This window comes from Parus major, chromosome 3, assembly GCF_001522545.3.
Source record: "Parus major isolate Abel chromosome 3, Parus_major1.1, whole genome shotgun sequence".
NCBI lineage: Eukaryota > Metazoa > Chordata > Aves > Passeriformes > Paridae > Parus > Parus major.
The window spans coordinates 290565-308130 of NC_031770.1; the positions used below are offsets into that span (position 1 = coordinate 290565).

At 48.9% G+C, this 17566-nt stretch overlaps 1 protein-coding gene across 4 annotated transcripts in view; it reads right to left on the reverse strand.

The window, feature by feature from the left end:
- The window catches only part of SLC24A3 (solute carrier family 24 member 3), a 95338-nt gene that overhangs the window by 55023 nt on the left and 22749 nt on the right, over positions 1-17566 (reverse strand). For 2 of the 4 annotated variants that reach the window (XR_004496572.1, XM_033513136.1), the window contains exon 1: positions 4426-4500. The gene's annotated coding sequence lies outside the window, so the exon portion shown is untranslated. Of the gene's footprint in view, positions 1-4425; positions 4503-17566 lie in introns of those variants that run through there. The other 2 variants (XM_015621136.2, XM_015621134.2) reach the window with 1 other exon arrangement.

Here is a 17566-nt window from a genome sequence, read left to right on the forward strand (position 1 = left end):
GCACCAGGCTGACAGCACTGACCAGGCTGAGCCCACGTGAGCTGTACACTCCAGCATTTACTTTAATGACCTTGCTGCTCTCACACATCTGGTTTTGGCTATGAGTCTTCTCTAAGTTTATTCAAGTGGCTTGGGTGCAATAAACTGTAAATCTATAAATAAAGAATCTAAGGAGTATCTGGCTAAACCCCAGCCTCATTCACAGACTAAACCACTGGAAGCTACCCACAGTCAGTGAACACATGAAGATAGTAACTGTTACTTCCTTGGAAGTTCCTCTGGAACATTTAGTTTAATATCAAGCCAGACTCGGAAAGAGACTAGGGACCAGTGGGGGCTTTTTTATGCGAGAGAGAGGAAGGCAGGAGCATCAGGGAGGCCAATCTGCACGGCACATCCTGCGAGGAGAAGGCTAACAGCACGGCTGAGACACTCAGCATAATGAGCTGGTATCATCTTCCATCTAAGCAATACTGAGATTCCACCAAGGAGTCCCACAGATTTTTCCTTCAGCACATGCTGCCCTGTCCTTGCAGGCACACACATGGGAGCAGCAGCTCTGGAAAGGAGCAGGGCAGCACCTACTGAAGCCTGTTCCACCTGAAATTGCCACTAGGAATTAAGGAAGTGCTTGTGGGACACGGAACCTGGCCTGTGCAATGGCAGCAGAGAACAACCTGGAGGACTCAACACACGAAATAAGGCTCAGCCCCATCCTCACTCAGTCGTGTTCAGCTCCAAGTGATGATATAGGAGCCTTTAGCCAGGCAACACACTTAAAAAAAACAACCCACTCCTCCTCCCCCAAAGGATATTAAAGAATTAGGAAAATGCAATGGCCCTGCATAAAAGGATTATAAATGCCAGATTAAGTACTACATTAGGACTGATTTGAAAATGATGATTCTAACAAACAAACACGCAATCTCTGCATCAAAGGTGATTAAGTATCTTATTGAAAATACCTGTTCCGCTGCACAGGACAGAAATGGTCGTTTTTCATGTTTGTCCAGCGGTCCTTTGCGCTTCCCACGACAGTCTTCATACTTGAACTAAAGCTCGCTTCACTGAGCTAAAGCTTTTCCCAAGAGAGCATAATGCCATAGAAGCAGCAATCCCTGCAGCCCTGCCTTCTTGCCAGGGGGCTGGAAAAGGCCGAGGTGACCACCCCTGCTGCTGCCCCACAGACCCCTGCAGAGGGCAGGACTAGCAAGGGGCCACCCCTGAAACCACTCTCACTGCATTACAAACCCAGCTAAAACTCCACTGCTGGAGGGAAATTAAAACACCCCAACCAAAGCAGGAAGCCACAGAGGCCAGGTTGACTCTGGCCAGCAACCTGTGTACCAGGATGTGCCCAGCAGCGCTCCCACAGTACCAGCGTGGATGGCCAGGGCACTGGAGAAATCCCAGCTCGAAGGAGACAGCTCTGTGCTGCAGAAATGAGACGTGTCTGGGTATTGATCCCATGCAGAAATAGAGGGAGACAGGACCTGTCCGGGGTGACCTACATTTCCCGAGCGCTTCGCAGCAGGGAGGCAGGTGCCTATTAGATCCCCCGTTCCCATGGCTACAAGAAGCAGTGCCAAGCCAGGAGCAGGAGGGATGGTTGAGCACAGACACTGCTCCTCCACCCTGCTCAGTGTGGACAGGCTCAGCTCTGATTGTGCACAGGCTCCTCACGCTGGCAACCCAAAATATCCTGGCACTGCGCTCCAAATCTGCTGGAGGAAGCTGGGAAAAAGGAAGCAGCACTGTGCTGTCAAAAACACTGGGGTAATGCAGAGACCCAAGCCCCCCGTTCTCAGCTGCCAGGCAAAACCTTGGGAATTTCTCAGCAAAGCCATTTCCCTCCTGTCTTGAGGGGATAGCTGGTGCCAGTGCCCCTGAGCATGGCAGGGCTGAAGTTCTGCATGGGGACATCAGCTGGAACAAACTGAAAACCAGGAAAAGGCTAAGAAAGCAACTACAAAGCTTTCCAGTACACAAAGGGACTACAAGAGGGCTGGAGAGGGACTTTGACAAGGGCTTGGAGTGACAGGACAAGGGGGAATGGCCTCATGCTGACCGAGGCCAGGGTAGATTGGGTATTAGGAAGAAATTCTTCCCTGTGAGAGTGCTGAGGCCCTGCCCAGAGCAGCTGCGTCTGCCCGTGGATCCCTGGAAATGTCCAAGGCCAGGCTGGATGAAGCTTGGACTAACCAGGGGGAGTGGAAGGTGTTCCAGCCCACAGTAGGGAGTTGGAACTGGATAATGTGTAAGGTTCTTTCCAATCCAACCCAGTCTATGATTCTACAACAATGTTAAAATTGCAAGAAGACGACCTTGGGTGCTGGGGAGCTCTCAGGCTGCAGAAACAGCACCAGATTTAAAATGCAGACCCTGGTGCCTCCAAACTGAACACTCCAAACCAGAGACTTAGTGCTGAGTTACTCCACAGCTCGGCCTCTTCTCAGAAGGGACATGGAAATAACAAATGGCAGTGAAGCAGTCAGCTGCTGAGCTCAGAAAAAGTATCCAAAAAAAATTAAACACCATGACTTCAACCAGTAATATGCCCTCAGTGGCCCACCTTTCCTTCAAACCAAAGTATTTTCAGTTCAGACCTAAGACTATTGCTGACCTGCCTGGTTTTTCCTAGACTTTTCAAGTGTTTAGGGGTTAACTTTCATCTTTGTGAAGCATCAGATCATGGTTAGTAATTCACACAGCCCCACTGTGAAGATTTGCTGGGGTCTTTTTTCCCTTTCTATTAAACAATAGGTACAAGATGCCCTGGGAAGCCTCCTGCACTTCCCCAAGGTCCCAGTGATACCTTCTGTCCTGTCCCACTGGCTTCTGGTGAACCGGCTTTGCCCTGAAGTCTTTCAGAAATAAACATGAAAGTACGAGCAAAGGGTCAGAGCAGAGAGAACGACATTTTTACTGAAGAGAAACTGTTTAAGGGGAGGTCACTAACATGAGAAGCACGGTGATGATGTCTAATCATCACTGCATTGTTCTCCCTACCATTACAGAGCCCTTTCACCCTCCAATTTCCTCAAACCCATGAAGAAACCTCACTGGAGACAATGAAACTCTTGTCTGTATCCTCTTTTCCCCAAAAAAGTGCATTTCTGCTTCTGCTCTGATTTCATTACACATTTGGTAACTGTATTTCTGGGAGGTAAAAAACCAGAACTGGGGTTTCATTACCCCAGCACAAAGAGCACCCTTCCAACCCAGACTAGAGGCAGGTTGCTAAATGCTGTCAGTTTTCTGTTTATTCTGAGTATCACTTTTTTCTTTGACAAGAGGTTGTCTCTAGCTATCCCAGTACCAGAGAGGCTGAATCCAGCCAGGTCCTGCACCTCAGGGACCACAAGACAAAGAGAGGTCAGCAGATTTTCCTAAATCCACAAAACTGCTATGTGGAACAATGGAGCAGCGACAGATCAAGGGAGCTCCTTGCTATTTGCTAGCAGGGAAGAAACTGAGTACATTTCTGCTGGGACAGGGGATGCTTTTTTACTCATTAAAAACAAATTTTTCTTTTTATTCTGAAGCAGACCATTCAGTCCTCCAGACCCCATTTTGATACATGTTAAAGGCACATTTAGCGCATTCAGAACCGAATTTATACAGGAGTATTCTTGTTGGTGATAAAAAATCCAGCTTGGGTCCAGTGCTCAGTTTCCAAAACATTTCAAAGCTCAATGTTTCCATGGAAACTTGGGATTCTTGAACTTGCCAGGCACGGTCAATAGCAACGTTACTCAACAAATTTCTGCAGCTATTTAGCCAAAATAAAATCCTAACACAGAGGGCCCACATTAAAATACACAATACAATCTAATTTATACTCAAAAAGAAATCATGAATCACTTCTCACAGCTAGTGGTGACTGCTCATTTAAGCTGACTAAAAATTGTTAAAAGCTTCTAAACATTCATTAGGAGCAGGTACTTTTGCAGCCGCTTAAGAATGCCTCTAATGCAACCCATAGAGCTTATAAAGCAAATCTTCCAATCCATGGAATCCCATAGATACTTCTATGTCAATAATTCTACCCCATGCATTTCAGAGTGTTACAGAGTTACTTCTTGCAGAACTCTTGTATCTTTTAGCTCTCTGACATTTAGTTTTCATCTTAAAGATGCCAAACTGTCCCATTTTCAGAGACAACTTCCTCGTTCCTATAGCCTTGACACGCTAACGGTGTCTGCAGAAGAAATGAAAACAGGAAGCGAGTTTAAACCATCCTTCCATTATTGAGTCCTTTTTATCAGAAGATCCCAAGAACAAAAAACTATCACATCCCTGACTTCACAGTCCATACAGGAGATGAAAATGCATGGAAGAGAAAATAACTTCAGTCAGAGCTCTGGAGCACCCCGGGCCCTGTCCATGCCAGCAGGAGAAGAAAGGCAAAGTCACAACACTTACACAGAGGACGTGCAGGACCACAGCTCCGTGTCTCCTGTCCTCGTTCGTGAAGATGTCATTGGGGAATTCATGGAGAGCTGCAGAAAGCGGGGAAGGAGGAAAGAAAGCTCAGATGTTTAGTTAGCTCCTCACACCCACCCCATGTGCTGTTCAGTAACACAGGAGAGGCTGCCCAGCCCAGCCCTGCAGCCGCCTGCCTGAGGCTCTGCCTCACCTCCCTGTGGCTCAGCTTACCTTGTCCTCGGGAACCACCTGCCCCAAAACTTGACTGTGCTGTTTCCTTCTGTGGCCAGCACCACCCTGTGACCCACAGATGCCCAAGGGGGACAGACACCCCCCTAGAGCACAGCACACCTCCTTCCTCAAGGGAAGCAGTCAGAGCTGTCCAGAGCAGGTGCAGCATCTCCTGGAGGGGTTGGGAGCTCTCTTCCCACTGCCCAACAATCCATGGAACCACTGAGAGGAACACACCACACACTTCACAGCCTTTGCTGCAAATGCACTGTCATAAGTCACTGAAAAGCAAATTCCCTCCATTCGCTCAAATGCTTTATTACTGCTCTGGATGTTAATTGGATTATAAAGCTCTTAAGGACAGCCTGCCAATTAAGCTGCAGGAATGGCTTTGGGTTATAAACCAAGAGTGTGAAGACGATGCTCTAGCGCTCAAGTGCTTCTCAGTAATTCCAGATTTTGGAACAACAGCTTTCTACTAATGGTCAGCTCTTCACATTCAGCCATCAGCAGGAAAAAAATCAAACTGCCTTTCACATCTTTAGCATTAACAAAGCTCCAGCAATAGGAACTTAATTAGCAATTGCACAGAAGATTAAATGAAAAAACAATCCGGCTCGCTCCCCCAGTTTTGCTGCCTCTGAAGCACTAACTGAGCAAAAGGCAGCTACATTTTTATTTTTTTCCTCATGCAAGCAACAGCTCTACCCAGGCACTGCACCTGAAGAAGAAAACACTCTTTTTTACATACAGTCTTTTGCCCAAAGGCTCAGGTTATTACTGCTAATTGTATTCCTATGGACTGGTAAATTCTATAATGAGTCCTAACAAACTAGCAGGAGCTACTGGAGCAGTACAGACAGCATCTTTAAAATACTCATAATGGAGGAACACAGCAATATCCTTCTCCTTTACGAGAACCAGCGATGCCTGTGACTTTTTACCACCAGTCAGGACTCATCCACCAGGAGCTGTGACTCCTTCCTTCCGAGGCACAACTAGTCCTGCCAGGCTGCCTTCCCTCCCACCCCATCACCCAGTGTGCTGTGGTAGAGCTGCCAGAGGTTGCCAGAAACACCCTTAGGTGTGCAGCCTAAGGAAGTAGCCAGGGAGCTACCAGCATGAGGACCAGCACAAGGTCAAGAAAAACCCCAACAAGCAACAGAAAACACTATGGAAGCTGGGAGACAATGAAGGTAAATCAGGGGAAAGGATTCATCCTTCCTCAGCAAAACATCATTATGTGAAAACCCAGTGTTTCCCTCACAGCTTTAAGAAACATTCCTGACCGTTCCCTGGTCCGTGAGAGAAGGAAACATGGCGAGGTCTCCCTGCAGCAATATGCAAAATGGTTTGCTAATACACGTGTGTGTGCTTCCCCTCCTCCTGCAGCTGCCTCTGAGATTTTACACTCATTACAGACAGGTGATAAAAATCCAATCGCTTTATCAAGAGTCTCTGGGAGGTTCAAGGAGCCCGAAGTGCACCTAGGGTAAAAGCATAGAGGGAAAGAAGAGCACAAAATGAGCATAAGCTGTCTCTAGTGTCGGTGGCTGGGAATCCTGGCCCTCCTTCCTGCGTGCAGCAGAAATGCCCAATGCTCCCTCAGGGTCAGGTTCCCACCCCACACCGGCAGGAACTGCACCTCCTTTTCAGAGGAAATCCAAGATGTCCATCAGCACATCCTCCACAGCATCGTCCCAGCACAAACATGTTTAGTGGGTTACACTTGGAAGCACGCAATTATAAACTAATGTATGCAAATTTGAAATCTGCTGCATTTTTATTAGCTGCATCAGGTGCAGATGAGTACAGAGAAGAGGAAAGCTTTGCAAAACACAGGAGCTCCTTTCTAAGAAGAAATAAAGGGTGCTGCTGGAACACCACTCCAACAACAGCTGCCCTATTTAGCAGGTTATAAAAGCTCAGACAGTTTGTTATGTCGCTTAAAGAGTCCCCAGCCTTTGTACAGAAAATAGGTGCAGATTTTGCCGGGTTTGTTTTGATTGCACAGAAAAAAATCCCAGCCATCCTGCCAATGAACCTAAACTCAAAGAATAAAAGACTTCTGCCTAATAATCCCCTCTGGTCCTGCAGACTTGGCAGGTATCAACCTGGAGCAGCAGAAGGGCAGGATCTTCACAGAGCTCAGCACCTCCCCAGTCACCTCCTGCGTGGGCATTAGGCACAATTCCTAATTGCTGCTGAGCAGCCCAGCACCCAGCGCATTCCCAGGGGTTTCCAGCCCTTGGACATACACAACTCAGTCTCAGTTTTCAGTTCCTGAGGGTCACATTCCCAGAAAATCGAGGGCTGAAGTCTCCAGCTCAACACAACACTCCTTCCAGGGGTTCTACCTTGCAATGGGGCAACTTGTAGAACTATGAATTAATCCCAGGATTATGTGCGTTTGCAAGTAACTGGAATTAAATGGCCATTAGCAAGATATGGATTGGCCTTGGAAAGGGAGCTAAATATCACAGGAATAGATGAGCAGTAGGTGTGAGAAGCTGTGCTCTCTCGCACTCGACTCCAGGTGTTCTGACAGGCAGTGGCTGCTGTGCAGGACATGGAGCCCACACCTTTTAGAGACACCATCACAAGGGTATGGCCAGATTCAGAGGAAAAGTCTGGATCTGCACCCACCAAGAGAAAATTATTTTAGTCGTAATACAATGAGATAGAATGAATTCTTGTCTTGTTATTCTCAATCAGTATGCAATTCTGTACAACTGGAACCCTATTCAGCCCTGGCCACGGGTGACTTATAGAAGGTTCTGCACCACACTGCACTCAGAGGATTGGCTGGCACAACACAAACCTGTCTCTGCCTGGGCCAGGTGTGCAAGGAAGGTGCTGCTGTACCATTCCTCATGGGGTGATAGTTTTCACAACCCTCTTCCCTCTCACATTTAATGTTCTCACCTCTCCAAAAGGATTGCTTTTCACAAACACATCACTGCACTGGATCAATAGCTCTACAAGCTGTGACATCCACTTATTTTTTGAGAAGTCTTTATATTGCTAGCCAGTGTATGTACTCTGGGGACAAGAAAACCCTTGGGAAATCTCCCACTGCTTTAAGAGACACAAGATGTTCAGCCTGGCCAGTGAGTTACCATCACAGAAAACACACAAATTTACAGCCTTGGTCTGTTTTCTCCTGCTGTCCCCACAATTCTTTCTCTGCGAATTTTGCTGCTGTCACCTATGAGTGACAGATATTAGTGGAGCAGACCTAGGCCATGTCTTTTCCATCCATGCTGATAGTTTTTTACACAGGGAAACAAAAGTAAACTTTAATGCAATTAGTTATCTTTCTCCCAGGACACTCAGAATCATTGTTTTAAACTCAAGCTCAAGATTGCTGCTGGGTTTGGGGTTAACAATATCACATTCAGCACCTGTCTGCAGAGTGTTTCATCCAATTCCCTGACCTCCAGCAGCACACCTGGACAGCAGCAGCTCTGTCTCCCTGCTATGGGTCCCTCACAGGGAGCAGGGACCTGCCAGGGTGAACCTGCCAGCACAGGAGGTGAGTGGGCTCAGGAAATGCTGGATCTGTGCAGCCTCACAGCTCCCACTGCCTGGAGACCAGCTTGAGCACACCAAACCCTGTCAAACTCTGTTCCCATGGGGAACAATGTCAAATCACACAGCACAGGCAAGGAACAGTGAACATCTTTAGCTGCCTTTAAAATCAGTGAGATCAGTCAAATTATCTCTGAAGGGAGGGTGAGTACCTTTTCTTTTATATATATATACATGTGTACATATATATATCTAAATGTTTTACTGTCTACCAAGTGAAAATGGTATTTGCATTGCAGTGGCATGAGCTAAAATGCAAGGAGAGCCAAACTATGGTGATACATCAATAGTAAAACATTTTGCTAATTTGTCACTCGTGTCTCCACTTAACTGCTGCAAACCAGCAGCTGAAGCAGAGCAGGGCACAGACCCCGGGGTAAATCATGCAGCACGCCCAGAGGTACCACCCCACACCTCGCAGTGGCTTTTCCAGGCTCTGTGCCCGGCCCCTGGAGCAGCCCCTGGGGGCACAGACAGCGGCCACCAACAGAGGAGGCAGCAAGAGGCAGAGTGATGGGAGCATCCCTGCTGAAGCTACTGAGCCCGGCCAGGTACCTGCTCACAGGTGCCTCTTGCTGGGATGAGCCACACAGGGCAGGCGTGGTGTGAATGAAATGGGTGAGGTCTGCGTTTCCACTGGGTAAGTCAGGCGTGGGCTGTGGGAAAGAAAGGAGGGAGAAGATGGAGAAATAAAAAGTGGTGCACGAGATGGTGAACCTTGTACACCACGGGGAATTCAGACCTGGCAGCTCATTTGCAAGGGAAGTGAGAACAAACATTCCCTGCTACTCTGGAGAAGCAGTCGAGAGAAATCACAGCCTGAAAGCAGGCGGCAGAGCAGCCCCCAGGGCCCTCCAGCCAGGCAGCAGCCGCATGGCAGCTCCGGGAAGGAAGGGCAGCTCTGGCCAGGCCCTGGGACCTGCAGGGCTGTTTCACCGGGGTGCAAACACGCACACACCTACCACAGGTGGGGTTCTGTGGGCGTCCCCAACAGCTGAGCTGCTTCTCATTCCTTGCACATCTGGCTGCCAATTCTCCAGAATTTCAGATATTTGGAATTGTGCAGAAATTGCAAATGCGATTCCTTTGAAAGAGGCAGGTGAAGTGCCCAGCCCTGCACACCCCACACTGTGCGGTCCCCCTTTTCTCTGTACTCTCCTGGCTGTGTGCTGGGTGGCACCGCACCCCCAGGCTCAAGTCCTGCTCCATCGTGGGGCTCCTCTCTATGCTGGCTGGCTGCCACGCTCTCCTGACGCTTTCCTCCTCTGCAGGAAGCAGTCTGGAAGGAACAAACCCCTAAACATAAGCAGAGCCCTTGTGAAGTCAAAAAGGTTCTTCCCTGGCTTCACTGCGAATGAGTTGCTTGCAAGGTCAGAGGCACATCAAGATCCAAGGCTAACAAGCAAATATATCTCAACATAAATGTAGGAGAAATCAGAAATAATAAATAACATGCAACAGTATATGGTTCAGAGAGAGTTTAATCCAAATAACAGCAGCAAGTGACCTTTAAAGAGAAGGTTATACTTCCCTTTGTTCAGTACAGGGGCTAATTTCTGTCACAGTAAGAATCTGGCAATTGTTTCCCAGGATCTTTGAGCTTTTATATTCCAGCGTTTCACTTGACCATGCTATATAGTTAAGCTGCTAAAAAAAAAAAAAAAAAAAAAAAAAAAAAGTGTGTATATATATATATATATACACACATATATGCATATATATGTGTATGCATAAACTGAAAGAGGGCAGGGGTAGATTGGATACTGCGAAGAAACTCTTCCCTGTGAGGGCAGCCAGGCCTTGGCACAGGGTGCCCAGAGAAGCTGTGGCTGCCCCATCCCTGCAAGTAAGTGTCCAAGGCCTGGTTAAACAGAGCTTGGAGCACCCTGGGATAGTGTCAGGTGTCCCTATCCATGGCAGAGGGTGGGACTGGATGGGCTTCAAGGTCCCTTCCAACCCAAACCATTCTGTGGGATTCTAGGGGAGATTTTTTTCTGCTCTGTGCCCCGTCCTCATCCCGAGCAGCAGTTGCTCCTGTGAGAGGAAGCACAGGGAGCTATCAGCAGAACTGCCAGAGGACAGCTTTTACAGACCTCAGCACAGCTGGTGCTGGATCAAGATGTTTCCCTTGACAAATGCAATGCTTCTGCAAAGTGATCCATTATCAACCACACACTCTGGTCAGAAATAGCTGGCACAAGGAAGGTTCTTAACAAAACCACAGCAAGAAAAGAACAAATCCCTGGCTGGCTCCTGTCCTCACACGAACTGCCAGAAATTCCTAATAACTTACTGGCTTAATTACAGCTATTCTGGAGTTCCCAGACTTCTTCTGATTTGGAACGGAATATAGTCCCTCTTTCATTAGCTTTATTTTGGGGAACAAATATTTATATGGTGTTCATATCCATGGGCAGACTAACCAAAAAAGGCAACTTTATGAGAAGCACTTCTATAAAGCCACCTGGAAAGGAAGAGATGCTGCTGTTACCTATCTTTTTCCCTTGGGAGGAAAAGGGAGGGACTTTTTAATCTCTCAGCATCCCAAGCACTGGATGTAGGGATGCCATGAGTTCAGAGAAGGGGAACAAATTCCCCTGTCTGCTTCAGTCTTAGCCCCAGTATAGGGGCGGGTGGCTGGGAACCTGGATTGCGCACACAAAACAAAACAACCTTCTGCAAAGAATCAAACTTTTGGATTTTGCCAAAAACATGTTTAAAGTTGTGGCTCAAGCATGTGGTGGTGCAGGAACAGAGGCAGCTGACACATGGGCCAGCCAAAGCCAGCCCTGCCCAGCAGGCAGCAGGATGATGCCACTGTGAGCACCTGTAACGTGCACGGGCACAGCACCTTGGCCCAGGAGAGGGTGTAAGGGGACAGAGACCCTGGAGTCACAAAACCCTTAGGCTGGAAAAGTCCTCCAAGGTCACAGAGTCCAGCCCCCAACACAGCCCTCCTGCCAAAGCAGGCTCTGCTCCAGGCCACCCCTGCCCTCCCAGCCTGGAGGCTGCCATGGGCTGTGCCTCCCACATGCCATCAGGGCAGGGATTTACTGCCTGCAAATGAATGTCAGTGTTTGAATGGTCCAGGCTCATCAGCACAGCAGCTCTAATATGCTTTAAGCTGCCCTGAATGTATAAATTCTTAAGGCTATTACAATCTCTTTGTTATTTTACATGAGGCATCCCATTAACTATTTTCTTACTTTGATATAATCAGTGTTTACCATTATTTGGAGATTAAGTCTGGATAATGAGTACACATGGCCTGTCTCCTGTAGAGGCCAAGAGCTGGTTGGAAAGGCAGGGCTGCCCTGCCATGACAGGGAGACATTGTCCTGACACCCTGGGGAGCACAGGACAGGACCCCAAAGTGTGTTAGGGTTTTCCATTTAAGAGGATCTGGTCCCTTCCCTCTCAGCCACAACAGAAGCAAAGACATCCTTTCCTCTCCCTTTCCGTCCCAACACAAGGTGCTTAAAGTGCTCAGGCACTAAAATCATATGTAAATTACATTTAAGAAATCAGAGAGAGTTCCATGCTTCAGACATCCATCATTTTCCTCTTTGCATATAAAACTGGCAGGGAAAATTTCCATTCCAAGATTGCAAGGTTAAAATGCTGCACCTTCCTAAAGCACGTATAAAAGGGAAATTAGAACAATCCTTTACTTTGATAGAGCAATGAAAGTGCATTAGAAGGGAATTCTTGGGGGTGTAAACATTAGCATGGTGGGGATTTTCAGGTGACAAAGCAGCACAGCTCTCAGGATGATAGCCAGCCTTTTCCAAGGCATCCCAAGGGCTCTGGCTTCAGCCTGGCTTGGGATCAGCCACAAGCCCAGCTCTTCTGGAAGAGAGCTGCAGTCAGCTCTCCTCCTGGCTGAAACCCACAGCGCATGGCACTTGTGCCCTTTGAGTGTCATCACCTTTTCTAGTCCATTGGGATTTCTAAACACCACTCTGCTCCTCCAAGAGCACCTCGGACCCTCAGCTCACACCACCAGCACACCAGACAGGTCCCCAGAGTTACCTGCTAATGGTCTGGGCATTATTTAATCCCATTTTTCAGCTATTGCACTGTGAAATTCATCATGTCCAGGCTCAACTGGAAGGTTTCTCAGCCTACTAATTACCCTGCCACAGCAACTCCCTCACTCCAGGCTGAGATTTCACTAATTTTCTTAGTGTTACAATGCATTCATCATGTACTTGGCAATGACCATCTCAGAGAATATTAAGACGTGCTGTCCCAAGAAATGGGATGAATCACATTATTTCTAAAAAGAGTCAGGGCAACTGCACACCATTCTGCTGAGAAGAGTCAGCTGGGAACTGGGGATGGCTGTGGAAAGAGGAGGATGCAGCAAGCAAGATCCTCTATGGATGGGAACCTGTCTAAACAAAGTAACTGCTTTCCAACAATTAGCACTGACTAAGGACCTCCAGTTGACTTCAATCTGCTTCAACGTGACTCCAGCAGCAAGGCTGTCACAACACCCCTTGGAATCAGTGCCCTCAGAGGGCTGAGGTCAGTGAAACTGCGGGTCCTGGCTCTCCAGCACAGCCCTGACAGAGTGCCTGCTTTCTGTTCCCCACATCTCAGCTTCTGAACTGCACAGGAAGCTTGAGACATTTTTGTCTCCTTTGTAATTATCTGTATAGAGCCACCCTTCCTTCTTGCTCTCACTTTGTCCAGAAGAGCGTCCCTGAGGAGCTCAGTGCTGCTCAGGGGACCGAGCCAGAGAGCGAGCACCATCAGGGTCCAGATCTTTGGAAAAGCCATACCCAGGCTTTGCTCTATGCTGTGCCACATGGCAGAGCTGGGTCCTGCCCTTTCCCCTGGGGTCCCACCGACAGATTTCAGTTTTGCTTTCCTGTTTTCCTCCCAGCTGGTTCCTACACAGCAGAAGAAGACGTGGTTCAGTTCATTCTGTGACTGTGGGGAAAAGTGAACATGCAGCACATGCAGATGAAGCAAAGTACACGGCAGGTCCCTCTGCAGTTATTCATTTTGCTTTATGGTGACAGGCAGGCTTAGAGCCCAATCTCCAGCATAAAAATCACATCAATCAATGTCAACATACTATTCATACATCAGAAAGACAACACTGGCTTTAAATAGGCACCAGTGGTTGCAGAAGACAAGGTGCTTCCAGAACTTCATCTCCGAAGCGCCTTTCATCTCAACCAGAAACTGAAAGCCCCTAAATATAGGATACTGTTAAAAATTCATGAGCTTCAGCAGCTATTTATCAAAGTCGGGGAAATAGGATATTTTCATGATGGTGAATGGGTTGACATTCATTACTGATAAGCAAATGTGCCCTTTATTACCATTTTAGAACAGAACATCGCTACCCAAGGAACGTTGCATTACCACTGGGCGTTAGCATTAGCTTTGCTACAATAGGCACATCATTCCTGCCATCTGGATGCCTCACGCTTCTCAGCTCCCAAATGATGATGTGGATGAGGCCAGCTCCGTGGAGCTTGACCGTACAAGGCTGCTGGGAAGGTCTGTGCCAAAGGTGGGACTCCTCTCCACCAGTCATTTCCCAGAGCACACCTCCAGTGACCCCTCCTCCCTCCAGGCCCCTGGATGCTCTCAGCAGAGCCCACCGCAGAGTCCCAGCTCCTCGGTGGCAGTGGCCACTGGACACAGGCAGATCAGCACCAGTGACACTCGTGTGGCTACAGCCCCACAGCAGGTGACAGTGCTGACTGGGACATCATCAATGGCAGCTCCTTTCACACCCCACTCACAGCCTCCTACCTCAATCACTGGACCTCAAAGGAGCAATCAGAATGCAGAAGTGAAAGAATGGCTCCTCTCGGTGATGGTTTAGGTTTTATGTGTCTTTTATATATACAAACTTTGACACACTTCCTATGCTGACATGGAAAAAGCATTCATTGCTGTCTGCTGGGAGAAAGGAGAAGCAGAGTGGAAGGAGGAGCCCCCTCACCTCCCTCGAATGACAAGAGAAAGCTGGACACAAAACTGGGGTGGTCTCATTTCAGTGGATCACTGAGAATTTGTTCTTCCAAACAATCAGAGGGAGATCCAAGGGCAGCTGTAATTACATCTAAATCCCCACACAGGGAGAACTCTTTTACATGTGGCTGGAGAAAGGACCATCTGTTTTATGAAGGTACTGCTAGGGTCTTCTTTAATTTTCTTTTTTATCCCAATTATACTATTTTCCCCCCCTTCCTCCCTAAATGAAGCATTGCCTTGGTAATACCTAGAGTCTTAAAATAAGATTGTCTTTTCAAATGAGGGAGTCTTTAAAGTAGGATTATACCTTATAAAGGCAAACTAGTCTTTCAATCAATTCCAGAGGATACACTTACAACTTCATTACTCTGCAGGAGCCTACATTTACCGGGCAACAAATGAGAAGCCTTTAGAGGAAGTGTCTCCAGCCTCTCCTTTGCTGAGCACCCCAAAACTGCACTCAGGTGCTCCTCTGGAGCGTCAGACCAGACCAGGGTGTGGTCCTGGTTTCAGAGGTGCCATCAGCCAGCAGGAAGCTGAGGATGGACAGGCCAGGTGGCAGGAAGGGAACCACGGCACAGCAATCTGTGGGGGCTTTTAAACTATTTCTCCTCCCTCCTAGCTCTTTTCTATAGCAAAATCCAGCATCACTGAAAGGTTGGCTTGCCAGGGTGGTGCTGGCATTGCTGATGTTACAGCTACAGCTGGGGACAAAAAGAGCAGCCCAGATATGTTCGCCCATCAATACCTTACTTAAAAGATTCCACTTTTACATCAAATATCACCCACCTCATCACCCCGTCCCCCTCTCCTGCCAAGATGGAGGAACAAGGCAGCACTCCTATCCCCAAGTAAAGTCTCCTTGTGTAAAGGGCTGATCCCTGAGGAAGCCAGACATGACACACATTTTATACAGGCCTGGAGCTGCAGAAGGGTCACATCATCGACAAGAATCCCTCACCACATTCTCACTGAGCAAATTCCAGAGATTGCCAAAGAAGCAGATGCATAGACCAGGGCCATGAGCTCACATCCTTCCTTCTCTGGCAGCTGTGAACGCACTCCTGGGATGAGGGACCCACCTGCACCCCACAGGGTCCAGGACAGGCTCCCACCCAGGGCTTCGACCACCTCCAGCTGCTGGGCCCAAATATTTACTGTGTGCTGCTGCCTGTGCCCCTGAGCGACAGGAGATCCATCAATCCCATCCCACAGCTTACAAATGCTTCAATTTCTGCCATTCTGTATTGTAAATTCACAGTCCAACTCCACTTCCTAACAATGCACACACATGCTGCAGTAAGAAGTGGCCCAGAGCCCCTTCCATAAAGCATTAATATAGGGAAAATCCAGTTGCACAACGTGTGGCTTTTAGTATTAATGGCTGCAAGGAGACAAAACACATCTAAAGCAAAGCCAGGGAGGACAGCAAGCACCTCCTTGAGTTTTGTCAGGCTACAGGAAAAGCAGTGTACCACTGAGGACGCTGAGCCAGAGGGCTGGCAAAGGCACAGGCAGCAGGAACAGCCAGGCAGCCCAGCGAAGGACACGGACCAGCTCGGGATGGGAGCAGGGATACAGACGGGACACTCCAGAAACAAGTGCAGTGAGCCAGCCAGGCTGTCAGCTGCTCCTGGCGATTCATCCTGTCCGGAGGAGGCTTCCCTCAGCAACACAACGATCCAGGCTGATTTCCTCTGCTGACCCACACACCGCTATGTCACACTCGGGGAACACAGGCCAGACACTTTCAAAGAGCTTTGGGGAGGTTTAGCCAGAAGGGCAATGGATTTCAGTGGCAATCACACAGCCAAATACCACGTTTCCCTTGGTGGCATAACCTTTGCGTAAGCATTACACTTCCCTGCCGTCAATGATCTGCAAACAGGCTGGAAAAGGCCTGGTGTGTCCCCAGCATTTCCCATTTCACAGGCACTGCTGCTAAGGGACCCCGGGCACCGCAGTGCACTGAGGGTGTTACTGCCAGGTACACACAGCCTGCAGCCACACAGAGGCACAAGCACAGCACCTCTCTCTGCCTGCTCAGGATCCAGCGGGGATCCAGAGCTGTGTGTGCACAGCAGCTGCAAGTCCTGGCAGCAGGGGAAACTCCAGGTGTTTGCAGAAGGCCGAGGACACAACCCAGCACCGGGCACTGCTGAGCTTCGGGGCCCGCAGCTGTGGCGCAGAGCCCGGGGAAGCGGGCAGGAAACAGTGAATCCTGTGGCTGGGAAGAGGGGATTGCTGAGAGGCAGGCACGCCTGTGCATGCTAACAGGCTGCTGGATGGCAGGGCCCTCCGGAGCACTGCAGCAGCTCTGCCGTGCCCTGCCCAGCCACAGGTCCATCGGGGGCCCTGCTCAGCAGCACCTTGGTGCTCACAGTTTCACACCCTGGCCCTTCCTTGGGCCTTACACCCCTCTCAGCCCCGCCAGGGGAAGTGGAGGACAAACCACAGTGAGCCCAGCCATGATATCCCACACAAGAACACAGCAGTAAACAAACAGGTCCCAACTCAGACAGGTTTTGCTGGTGAAGGAAAAGCTCTACAACATTTTATCTACACACTGCTGTTGGCATCTCTGGGGCTACGGTGGATTTCCTAAAGCACAGGGGGAAGCAGCAGAGTTCACTGTCACACAGGAGATGCAGAGACATCTCAGAGAAAACAAGATGACAACACCACGATGCTTGGGAATCTCCTGCCCTGCTCTCCAAAAGAAGCCTGTGTTTTCAGAGGCATTAAAAGCCAGCAAGCTGGGACCACCGTACAGCCAATGCATTTGGCTTGCCAAGAAGCAGAATGGATGCAGAGGGAAGGCAGAGGCAAGGAATCATGAGCAGCAAGGCAGCTGTGGCCCCCTGAAAGCAGACTGAGGTGCCAGGGCACAAATCAGGCCTGGCAAAAAACCCCAGCACCTTCCAGTGTTGCCTTCTGTCAGCTCTGAGCCACTGCTAATCCCATGAGATTCCCCCTGGGGTTGATCCCTTTTACTCTACAGCTGAAGACACAAAACCTGGACACGGGAGACATTCAAAATACAGCTCATTTCCTTACCCCAGTTATCATTCCGCATCAGTCAGACAGCAGAGATCATTACAGGGTAACAGGGTTGAGAAGAGAGTTGCTGAAAAGGAGTATTTGCAGGGGTATTGGCAAACCAATCCCCTCGTTCTGCAGGAAGGGGCAGCACGGTTTGTTCCTGTGTGCTGGTTAAAGCACAGCAGCCTGGGATGGGGGGGTCAGCTCTTGTTTGGGGGGTTCTGCTCAAGTCCAGGCAGCCTCTGCAACCCCTGTGCAGAGCCACAGCCCCGCT